Here is a 12731-nt window from a genome sequence, read left to right on the forward strand (position 1 = left end):
GTTATACTTCCCCCTAGTTAATATTTATCAGGCATCAATCAGTGAGTTCCTAACTAACCTTCAGATTAAAATAACATGTTTGGGCTTGATGCAAAACAATTTAGTCAACACAAATTTGGAAAACATTTAACTATGGCTCTATCAAAATTAGCAGTTGGTACCTAAGGACAAAAGCAAATAGGCATAACATTCAGTAACATCGTCTTATATTTGCCTCAGTATGGTTCAGCAAGCTGGAACTGTCTTCGTCAATTGGACATCTGTTGGGTCAGCAAAGCATCGGAATTCAGCATTAAAGTTTAAGATAGAAATGTCTCAGGAACTGATATAATATAATGTTGCTTTTTGGCAACAAGGTTAGGAAAAGTTAAGCACTCCTCCTTTGGGGACGGTGAAGAAAGATAATGGCGTCTTTTCTCTCCGTGCAGTCTGGCTAAGTTAGATTCCCTAAAACTTCTTCCCATGTTGCTATTGGTCATAGAATCATACGTTTACAGTAAGTCCAATGAAAGTAGAACCTCAAATCTAAGAATTTACTAAACCATTGTTCACATGTCGATGATTGGCTCCTCTCCTCGTGTTCCCGTTGTTGGACTTGTCAGGTAACGAATTTGTATCAGCTTATACTCCAGTCAGTGCATCTATTGTCCGCTCCTGGGAATATTGCCTTTACACACGCTAAATTATACAATTTAGCTAGTACTGCATTTTCTATCAAGCAGTTCTCATGGGAAAGAATTCCAGCTACTAACATTCAGTCAATTCAATGGAAAATTACAATTTAATTCTCTAAGCAGCCATTTTATGATTCGTCTGAGCAATGCAACTTGACATGAGGCCGTGCAACTAGGCCCAAGACCTCGCTAAATTAAGGCCTATGATTAATAAAGCAAATGCATAATACATAACCATTAATAGGATATACTACTACATTAATCCAAATATAAGCTCAACATTTTACATTATTAAGCTGTTAATAAGTAAGCTTTGTGATTATTGATGGTCACTCAAGTAGGCACATTTTCAAACTTGTTTATTATTTTTCTATGTTAACTCATTTTCTGTGCAGATTCAACACCCAGAATACATGAATATTCATTAGTGAAATTTCAGCATTAACAAGAGAGGGGGATTTCCCTGTAGCCTTCCTACTCATGGCTTCTCATTGGACTACTTTGTTAAATAACATACATATTCCATCACATTAGGGTGGTCAGATGAGGTGTTTTCCAACAAGAAGCTGAATAAAGCACTAGCAGGGTGGCAGACCATTCGATAGCTGTAATTCTGGAAACATACAATCCACCATTCAGTTACGGGTGTCTTCACTTTGGGGGTCCAAGTATGATGATGAAGGCGTGATGATCAGTGACAACTGTAGTTTTTCTATAAACCATTAAATGGAAATGTTCACAAGACAAGGATTCCAGCCGTGCTCATTTTTTCCAATTGCAGGTAGGTAGTTATTTACTTTGACTGCTCTGTTAGTGATTAAGCAGCTTATGGATTCAAAATCATGTGTGCATCTGACTTAGTAACAGGCCATACCCAGAAAATATCTGAGTGATGACATGTTTGTTGGTGCTGGTATAGATGTGAAAGCTTTGTCAGGAGTAGACCTCTTGTCTTCTTGTGAGGAAATGTGTCCATAAACTTTCAGTGGCATGTGTCTGAATTCATACTTATCCTCGTTGACTGAGAGATTGTCATCTGACAAAACTTTACATGCTGCAACCAGAACTTCTTCATTTCCCTACTAAGATATGCCAACTACGCAACTATTGTCAATGTAATTCTGGCTATGCAGGAATGACCTTCTGTATTTCTTCCTAAAAAGCTGAGCAGCTAACAACATTCCAAAACAGTATCACTAGTAGCTAAACAAACCCAAGTGAGTGTCAAGCATGATGATCAAGTAGGATGGGTTTTTCAATTGCAGCAGTTGATATTGCTTTGCTTAAGTTTATTTTGGAGAAGAACTCAGCACTATTCAATTGATGTATCATGTCTTGAACCCGCAGATCTAGGTGACATTCTTGCTTAATTGCTAGAATGTGTTGCCTCAGTTCCACAAAAATGCATTGCAGGCCACTTCATTGCTGTTTTGGGAGAGGGTCATTTGGGAAGACCCAATGATCTGGCTGTCTGCTGGCTAGATGCAGTATTGGTTACAATTGTCAATGTCATCCTTTTATGTATGAAAGGGTTGCCTCTGAATAAAGTTTAGTTTCCTTGTCATTCAATTTTCCTAGGAATTTAGGGGGTCATTACAACCTTGGTGGTATAAGGTGCTTACCGCCGTGCAGAAGACCGCCAATACACCGCCGCGGCGGCGGTAGACCGCCACAGCTATTATGACACACATCACGGAATCCGCCGAAATTCAGACACCCACACAACACCGCCACACCAAAGGTCAGCGATGAACATGCGGAAACAAATCCTCCACCTCCACGCCAACAGAAACACGCCCATGCTATTACGACCCACAAATCCACGCAGCGGTCTTTCAACCGCAGTATTCCATTGGCGGTACACACCGCCGGGTTTAAAAATACACACATTTCCAAAACACCGCCACATTGGACAATTCCAAATACACACACCTGATACACATACAAACAACACACCCACACACCCCACACAATATAAAACACACACCCACATCACCCACAAACCCCTACAACCAGAAATTCTGAGAGAAGGCCAGAGAGAGAGCACAGCTATTGACAACCCCATCACACAGAGGCACACAACACCATCACCCACACAACATCCACACACAAAACACCACATACCACTACACTCACCACACTCATCACCACATACACCACCCCACACCTCACACACACCACCCCATGTCACGCCATAGACACCCCCACTTCTCGGAGGAGGAGCTCAAGGTCATGGTGGAGGAAATCGTACGGGTAGAGCCACAGCTATTTGGCTCACAGGTACAGCACACATCAATAGCCAGGAAGATGGAGCTATTGCGTAGAATAGTGGACAGGGTGAACACCGTGGGACAGCACCCAAGAAATAGGGAGGACATCAGGAAGAGGTGATACGACCTACGGGGGAAGGTGCGTTCCACGGTCTCCAGGCACAACATCGCGGTGCAGCGGACTGGCGGCGGACCCCCACCTCCTTCCCCCCAACTAACAACATGGGAGGAGCAAGTCTTGACCATCTTGCATCCTGAGGGCCTCGGAGGAGTCGGTGGAGGATGGGACACTGGTAAGTCAAATCTTAACTATCACATCCCCCACCCTACCTGAATACTATCACACCCCCCCACCCTCACACCCTCCCCTATCACCCCAAATCCTCACTAATGTACCCATAACACAAACCACCCATCCCAACACCAAGCCCTGCATGACACAACTAAGCATAGGCACCCCTCACTAAAGCATGCTCCCTGCACATACCCAGAACACCCCCCCCAACCATCATCACACAAGCCCCCACACAGGAATGCTTGCACTGGGGTACACAAACACCCACCCATTGCACACCATGAAAAACACACACATGCAATAATCATGTTCTCATACCCCTGCAGGAACCCGAAGGACCGTCACCACACCAGAGGGTCCAGACAACACCACTCCACCCCCAGAAGAGGCCCACAGTGACGACAGAAGCTCTGCCCCACTGGATCTTGATGACCAGCCCGGACCATCGTGGGCCTCAGGACAGTCGGTTCCCCTTGCCCAGCCACAGCCCAACACCGAGCTGCCACCCTCTGGTAACACCAGCACAGCACCCACCCAGCGGGCCCAAACCTCCCTACCCAGGACAGGTCAATCAGCGGTGTGTCCACCACTGCAGGGCACCCAGGCTAACCCACCACCCCAACAACAACAGGAACCTGGGGGCAGTGGTAGTGGGCCCACGGCCCAGGGGACGGAGGCACAGGAACACCGGGGAACTGGGAGGGCTGCTGTGCGACAGAGGGAGGACAGGCCAAGGGAACCAACTCTCCACGAGGCCCTCTCCTCCATCATGGGAGCATACCACCACTCCCAGGAGACGATGGCGACGGTCCTGGACAAGTTGCAGGAGACCCTGCGCCTGCAGGAGGAGCAGTATTTGGGGTTCAGGGAGGAGCTCAGGACCATCGGCTTCGCCCTGGGCACCATCGTAGGGGTGCTGACGGACATTCAAAAGACCTTGAGGGACACCGTGGCACTCCAAGGGGCCCCTGACACTAGCCACGACGATGAACTGCCCACCACCTCTGCCGGCAGTAGTGGGCAGGACGCCCCGCCACAGGACCACCACACCAGCACCCCACCCCCTGCAGACGGACAACCACCACGGAAGCGGTCCCTGAGATCCAGGAACAGGACAGAGCAAGATGGCAAGACCCCCGCCAGGAAATGAGACCACCCTGATTGTCCTCCCACTGTCCCACTTTGTTACCCTGTCCATATTCGAACTGCCCCAGCTCCACTTCCTATGCCCAGATGGGCAGTGCACCTGTGAGACTAACAGACTGGACTCTGCCATGGACATTCCTCCACCATCACCCATCACCATTTTACAACCCCCCTTCATTTTTTGAGCACGTAAATAAACACCAAAAAATCTGGAGTCAGTCTATGATTTGGTACTTTGTATTATCAATCACAGTGTCATAATGGGTTACCCATTGTAAGGCTAACATACCTATGTCACACATCACAAGCCCTTGAAGGATGCAAGCAGTTGACACGTAGGTTACCACACTTGTGAAACTGAAATGGAAGGGTACAACTCAATTAACAAATAGTGAGTGAAATGTAGGTACAGGATAGAGGTAGACGTGTGAAAGTTAATGTAATTTTAAACCAGAAAATGTTCTCACCTCAAGTGTGTCACTGGAAATATTGCTGTATGACTGAATCCCTGTTGTTGTTTTCTTCTTCCTCAGCTTCATCCTCATCACTGTCCACAGGCTCCACAGTTGCTACAACACGGTCATCTGGATCATCCTCCTGCAGAAAAGGCACCTGGCGTCGCAATGCAAAATTATGGAGCATGGAGCAGGCGACGATGATGTCGCACACATTCTTCGGTGAGTAGAATAGGGATCCACCTGTCATATGGAGGCACCTGAACCTGGCCTTAAGGAGGCCGAAGGTGCGTTCGATAACCCTCCTAGTCCGCCCATGGGCATCATTGTACCATTCCTCTGCCCTGGTCCTGGAATTCCTCACTGGGGTCAATAGCCAGGAAAGGTTGGGGTAACCAGAGTCCCCCAATAGCCATACACGGTGCCTCTGGAGTTGACCCATCATATCAGGGATGCTGCTATTGCGCAGGATGTAGGCGTCATGCACTAAGCCAGGGAACATAGCATTTACCTGCGAGATGTACTGGTCTGCCAAGCAGACCATCTGGACATTCATAGAATGATAACTCTTCCTGTTCCTGTACACCTGTTCACTCCTGCGGGGGGGACCAGAGCTACATGGGTCCCATCAATGGCACCTATGACGTAGGGGATATGTCCAAGGGCATAGAAGTCACCTTTCACTGTAGGTAAATCCTCCACCTGAGGGAATATGATGTATCTCCTTACGTGTTTCAGCAGGGCAGACAACACTTTGGACAAGACGTTGGAAAACATAGGCTGGGACATCCCTGATGCCATGGCCACTGTTGTCTGAAATGACCCACTTGCAAGGAAATGGAGCACTGACAGCACCTGCACGTCAGGGGGGATTCCAGTCGGATGGCGGATCGGTGACATCAGGTCTGGCTCCAACTGGGTACATAGTTCCTGGATTGTGGCACGGTCAAACCTGTAGGTGACGATGACATGTCTTTCTTCCATTGTCAACAGGTCCACCAGCGGTCGGTACACCGAAGGATTCCGCCATCTTCTCATATGTCCCAGCTGACGGTGCCTACGAAGGACAACAGCGAAGAACCAGTCATTAATCCTCCAGGTATGTACCCACTGTTAAACACAAGACTACACCAGACACAAAACCCTTCCTGTATGTGTGTTGAGTGTAGGCCTAGCTATGTGTGACGCAGTAGTAAATGAAGCCATGTGGGCCCCTGAAATGGCGGCTCCCTGACCTCTAAACTGGGACAATGGGATTGTGGGGTAACTGCGCTGGCGTTGCACACCGTCGCGGTAGGCGGTCGTAGACCGCGGCGCAATGCTGCATTGGTTAACATTGGACCCTATGGGTCCCAGGAGCTAATGAACAGGTGCGCTGGCGGTGATGATGCGCACCGCCGCGGACGTCACCGCCATTTTCTATCTCTTCAATCACTAGATACCTGACCTTCGACAGGAGAGGACCTACACTGCCAGTGCTGCTGTGACCTCGGTCTGGAAGCAAAGATGGCTGCTGCGTCTGGGGAAAGGGCCCCTGCCTTCACTGCACAGGAGTTGGAGAAACTTGTGGATGGGGTCCTCCCCCAGTACACGCTACTCTACGGTCCTCCAGACCAACAGGTTAGTACAGAGGGAGCACGTTGTATGGGCTAGGCCTGGGTGGAGAGGGCTGGGTGGAAGAGGGAAGGGGGCAGAGTACATAGAACAGTTATGCATGGGAATGAATGGGCCACATGGCCAGAGTAGGGAGGGGGCCACTCACATTGACGGTGCAGCTGGTAATGACTGTACCTCTTCCCTTGTGCATGTCATGTAGGTCAGCGCCCACCAGAAGAGGGACATTTGGCGTGCCATCACCAAGGAGGTCCGGACCCTGGGGGCCCACCAGAGACGGGGCACCCACTGCCGGAAGAGATGGGAGGACATTCGCCGCTGCAGCAAGAATACGGCGGAGGCTCAGCTGGGGATGGCCTCCCAACGTGGGAGGGGTGCCCGTCGCACCATGACCCCCCTATTGTTCCGGATCCTGGCGGTGGCCTACCCGGAGTTGGATGGGCGCTTGAGGACATCACAGCAGACACAAGGGGGTGAGTACAACCTCATTCTGCAGACTTTGCGTGCAGTGGAGGGGTCTGGGTGGGGGAGGTGGGCTGTGGGTGTCCCTAGACCAGGGCAAATTCGGTAGGCAAGGCCCCTCCGTAATGTAGGCCATGTGGCACTCTACCCCACCTCACCAGAGTGCCAAGTTGATGTATAGTTGCCCCTGTGGCATCCATGTGCGCAGATGTCCACCATTGCCATGTAGGCCATATCCCAGAAATTGCATGTGCAGAGGGCAGGAGCACGGCGTAATGCGGGGGGCTGCTGCGTCTGTCTTGTCCGCCAACGGTAGCGGAATGCCATGCACTAAAACTCTCTTTCTTCTGTCTCCCCCCCTTTTCCTGCTCTCCCTGTCCTTTTGTACATCAGCATCATCAGGCGGAGGTACAGAGCACGAGGGAGCTGCATCCCACATGGCCATGGAGGGCCACACCACAGACTCTGAATGCACCAGTGGGACGGAGGGCGAGGGGAGCTTCACGTCGGCCACCGGATCACCAACCAGCAACACGGACTCGTTCGCCGATGGGAGCTCCCCTGTGGTGGCGGCACCATCTGTGCGCCCCACTTCTACAGGTACAGCCGTCACCTCCCCTACCAGCACCGCCCTCCCAGCAGCCCCTCAGCGTTCCCCCCGTGCCCGCTCACCCAGGAGGGTGGGCATCACCTTTGCCCCAGGCACCTCAGGCTCTGCCCCAGTCACCCCTGCTGCCCTCAGTGAGGAGGCCATTGACCTCCTCAGGTCACTCACTGTTGGGCAGTCTACCATTGTGAATGCCATCCAGGGTGTAGAACGAGAGTTGCAACACGGTAATGCATTCCTTGAGGGCATTAATTCTGGTCAGGCTGTCCTTCAGCGAACCCTGCAATCTCTGGCCTCAGCACTGATGGCAGCCATTGTCCCTGTGTCCAGCCTCCCCCCTCCAACTTCCTCCACCCAGACCCAATCCCCTGTACCCAAGCCCATCCCAAGCACACCTACAGACCAGCATGCACACAAGTCAACACACACAAGTAGCTCAAGCAAACATAGGCACCACACACACCACAGGCACTCACGCAAGCCTCACCCACATACAGACACAGCAACATTCACTGTCTACACTGTGTCCCCGTCATCCTCTTCTCCCTCCTCCCTCCCAGTCTCATCTACACACACACCTGCATGCACCACATCTACAGGCACTAGGACTCGCACCCGGACACCCAGCACCACAAGCCGCTCACCTGCACTCACCACCTCCACTGCCATTTACACGTCCCCTGTGTCCTCTCCCAATGTGTCTGTGACGCCCCCTCCCAAAGTACCCAAACGCCGGCAATCACTCACCCAACATCCATCCACCTCACGACAGCCTCCAGTACCTGCACCCAAAACACCTAAAGTGACACCTCCTACAACCACCTCCTCTTCCTCCACTCCCAGACCCCCTCCAGCTACCCATCCCAGTGTCCGTCAGAAACTGTCCCTATGTCAAATTGACCTTTTTGCCCCCCCCCTCCAATTCATCAGTCCTGTCGTAGCGCCTCAGCTAAAAAGCCTCCAATACCAGTGGTTTGTGGAGTGCACCGGCCACAAGGGCAGGCAGTAGGACCCGGAGCCAAGGCACTGGCAGCCCACCCCCGGTAAAGGCTCTAAAATTGGAGAGTGGACGAGGGGACCGTGTTAAGACTCCTGGTGGGACAACAAGTGACATGGGTTCCAAGGGGATTGGTGAGTCAGCTGTAACTCCAACAAAGGTGGGGAAGGTCCAGAGCATGGGTACTCACAAACTTTTTCTCGGGGGCCAAAATTGCAGTATGGTTTGCGGCCGAGGGCCGCACTGAAGTGACAGTGGGGGGCGGGGCTTAGAGGGGGAACAACCACCCCACCCCCTTTTTCAAAACAATGCCCCTACCCCAGTAACACACACAGCGCGCACACATACAGCGCCATCTGCTCTCACCCCTACCCCAGTAACACACACAGCGCGCACACATACAGCACCATCTGCTCTCACCCCTACCCCAGTAACACACACAGCGCGCACACACACAGCGCCATCTGCTCTCACCCCTACCCCAGTAACACACACAGCGCCATCTGCTCTCACCCCTACCCCAGTAACACACACTGCGCCATCTGCACACAGCGCCATCTGCTCCCACCCCTACCCCAGTAACACACACAGCGCCATCTGCTCTCACCCCTACCCCAGTAACACACACTGCGCCATCTGCACACAGCGCCATCTGCTCCCACCCCTACCCCAGTAACACACACAGCGCCATCTGCACACAGCGCCATCTGCTCTCACCCCTACCCCAGTAACACACACTGCGCCATCTGCACACAGCGCCATCTGCTCCCACCCCTACCCCAGTAACACACACAGCGCCATCTGCACATAGCGCCATCTGCTCTCACCCCTACCCCAGTAACACACACAGCGCCATCTGCTCTCACCCCTACCCCAGTAACACACACTGCGCCATCTGCACACAGCGCCATCTGCTCTCACCCCACCCCAGTAACACACACACACAGCGCACACACACAGCGCCATCTGCTCTCACCCCTACCCCAGTAACACACACAGCGCGCACACACACAGCGCCATCTGCTCTCACCCCTACCCCAGTAACACACACTGCGCCATCTGCACACAGCGCCATCTGCTCTCACCCCACCCCAGTAACACACACACACAGCGCACACACACAGCGCCATCTGCTCTCACCCCTACCCCAGTAACACACACAGCGCGCACACACACAGCGCCATCTGCTCTCACCCCTACCCCAGTAACACACACAGCGCGCACACACACAGCGCCATCTGCTCTCACCCCTACCCCAGTAACACACACAGCGCGCACACATACAGCGCCATCTGCTCTCACCCCACCCCAGTAACACACACAGCGCACACACACACAGCGCCATCTGCTCTCACCCCTACCCCAGTAACACACACACACAGCGCACACACACAGCGCAATCTGCTCTCACGCCTACCCCAGTAACACACACTACATTAAAAACAAATAAATAAATAACCAAAGAGCCTTACCTGACTCAAAGCACTGTAAAGATGCCACAAATGTGGAACAGCAGGCAGGCAGGCGGGCAGCAGACATGGAGCCGGTGACAGGAAGCAGACGACCAAAGCCCCATAAAAGTTAGCTGCAAGCGCTGACTTTTATGGGGCTTTGGCTTCCAGGATCGTCAGGGCAACGCCATAAACAATGGCCGCCGTATGTAAACATAGAGGAGGGCCGCGGGAGCATGCTCCCGCGGCCCTCTTCTATGTTTACATACTGCTGCCATTATGATGTGGCGTTTGGTGTGCGTCTCGCGGGCCGCCAAGCTAGGTCCGTGGGGCCGCTGGCGGCCCGCGGGCCGTACTTTGAGTACCGTTGGTCCAGAGGAAGTCTGCCCAGCCTGTTGTGAGTGTCACGGCGGAGAAGTGTGCCATCATTTCCGGCGGTCCAGACACAACCGCCAGCACCGTCGTCACTGGTCCAGAGACCACCGCCAGAGTCACAGCCCAGGAGGGCCCAAGTATCGTCACTGGTCGAGAGACCACCGCCAGAGTCACAGCCCAGGAGGGCCCAAGTTTTGTCACTGGTCCAGAGACCACCGCCGGAGTCACAGCCCAGGAGGGCCCAAGTATCGTCAGTGGTCCAGAGACCACCGCCGGAGTCACAGCCCAGGAGGGCCCAAGTATCGTCACTGGTCCGGAGACCACCGCCAGAGTCACAGCCCAGGAGGGCCCAAGTATCGTCACTGGTCCGGAGACCACTGCCGGAGTCACAGCCCAGGAGGGCCCAAGTATCGTCACTGGTCCGGAGACCACCGCCGGAGTCACAGCCCAGGAGGGCCCAAGTATCGTCACTGGTCAGGAGACCACCCCCGGAGTCACAGCCCAGGAGGGGCCCGGATGCCACAGCCCCGCTGGGCAATGATGGAACGTCATGCCACCCACCAATGCTCATTGTAGAGAACGTCATGCTACCCACCAATGCCCATTGTAGAGAACGACATGCCACACACCAATGCCCATTGTAGAGATCGTCATGCCACACACCAATGTCCGTATCAGAACTGCCATGGCAAAGCACCGCTGAACAGTCCAGAACCCCCATGGCAAAGCACCGCTGAACAGGGCAAAGACCGCCATGGCAAAGCACCGCTGAACAGGGCAAAGATCGCCATGGCAAAGCACCGCTGAACAGTCCAGAACCGTCATGGCAAAGCACCGCTGAACAGTCCAGAACCGCAATGGCAAAGCACCGCTGAACAGGGCAAAGACCGCCATGGCAAAGCACCGCTGAACAGGGCAAAGACTGCCATGGCAAAGCACCGCTGAACAGGGCAAAGACCGCCATGGCAAAGCACAGCTGAACAGTCCAGAACCGCCATGGCAAAGCACCGCTGAACAGGGCAAAGACCGCCATGGCAAAGCACCGCTGAACAGGGCAAAGACCGCCATGGCAAAGCACCGCTGAACAGTCCAGAACCGCCATGGCAAAGCACCACTGAACAGGGCAAAGACCGCCATGGCAAAGCACCGCTGAACAGGGCAAAGACCGCCATGGCACATTACAATGTTTGACCGAATTTCGCATTGTCTTTTCATTCTTCCAGGGGGATTGTGGGTTGTTACTGTGATTTTTGTGAATGCATTGGTGTGTATGTTGTAATAGGCGAGGGTGGGGGTGTTTGGTGGGTGTCCCTCTAACTTTTGCCTCCCTCCTCCCCGGTGTCGTAGATGCAGTACTCACCGGTGTCTTCGGCGCCTACGTAGCTGTTGGTCGTAGAGGAGAAGAAATACAAGGGCAGGAAGTATTTGTAATTCGGCCTCCATGGTGTCCTCCTTCCTCGTGGAGTATGTTGAGGTGAGCGTTTTCCCATAGCAAAAGCTGTTTCCGCCGTGTTTTTATCCACGGTGAATCCGCCCCGGAAAAGGTGGCGGATTGGCGGTTTGTAATAGTGTGGGCAGTACATTGTCTCCCGTCTGTCTGTTGGCGGTGACCACCGCGCTACTTGTCTGTACCGCCGTGGCGGGCGGTGTGTTAAAGTGGCTGTCTTTGTTGGCGGTTACCGCCAGGGCCATAATTCCCTTTTTTTGTCCGCCGCCCTGTTCGCGGTATTTCCGCAGCTTTAACACCGTCCGCCAGGGTTGTAATGACCACCTTAATGTGTTATGGGACATCAATTTAACAATGCCAAAACCTCAGAAATTTCACTTTGGACTTTTAGTCTACAGAGCACTTCAATGAGACAATGTTTTGTCACAGGCCAAAAGTCAAAAGGCATGCAGAATCAGCAATCGCAACAACGAGATAGATATCAAAGTCTCTGCATTTCATTACAGAACATGGAACAGATGTATCCTTTGCAGGGAACTAATTTGGACACCTCATAGCCTTAGATGGGGAGAGCAGCAGGTTTCAATAAGATGGTGTACACAGTCTTGACAAATTTAGTTTCAGTCAGTACATTTATGAGGACCACAATGTCAACTGGAAAGGTGACCTTTGTGTCACAGAGATGCTATCTGGTATAAAGTCTGCTAAATGATAATCTGTTGTCATTATGTTATTGAGAATCATATAGATATTATTACAGGATCATATGTGCTAGAGATGCAGAGAAAACAGTCACAGAACGACCTTTGATGCTGAGCTCACGAGTATAATGGTGTGACCTGCGGATGTCATTCCCACATGCAGATGAGCATTTTGGGGAGGCAGACTGCGATGAGCAAGAGTTACATGAGTCCTTGCATCTGCATAACTTTCTGACG

This window comes from Pleurodeles waltl, chromosome 3_1 (assembly GCF_031143425.1).
Source record: "Pleurodeles waltl isolate 20211129_DDA chromosome 3_1, aPleWal1.hap1.20221129, whole genome shotgun sequence".
Taxonomy (NCBI): domain Eukaryota; kingdom Metazoa; phylum Chordata; class Amphibia; order Caudata; family Salamandridae; genus Pleurodeles; species Pleurodeles waltl.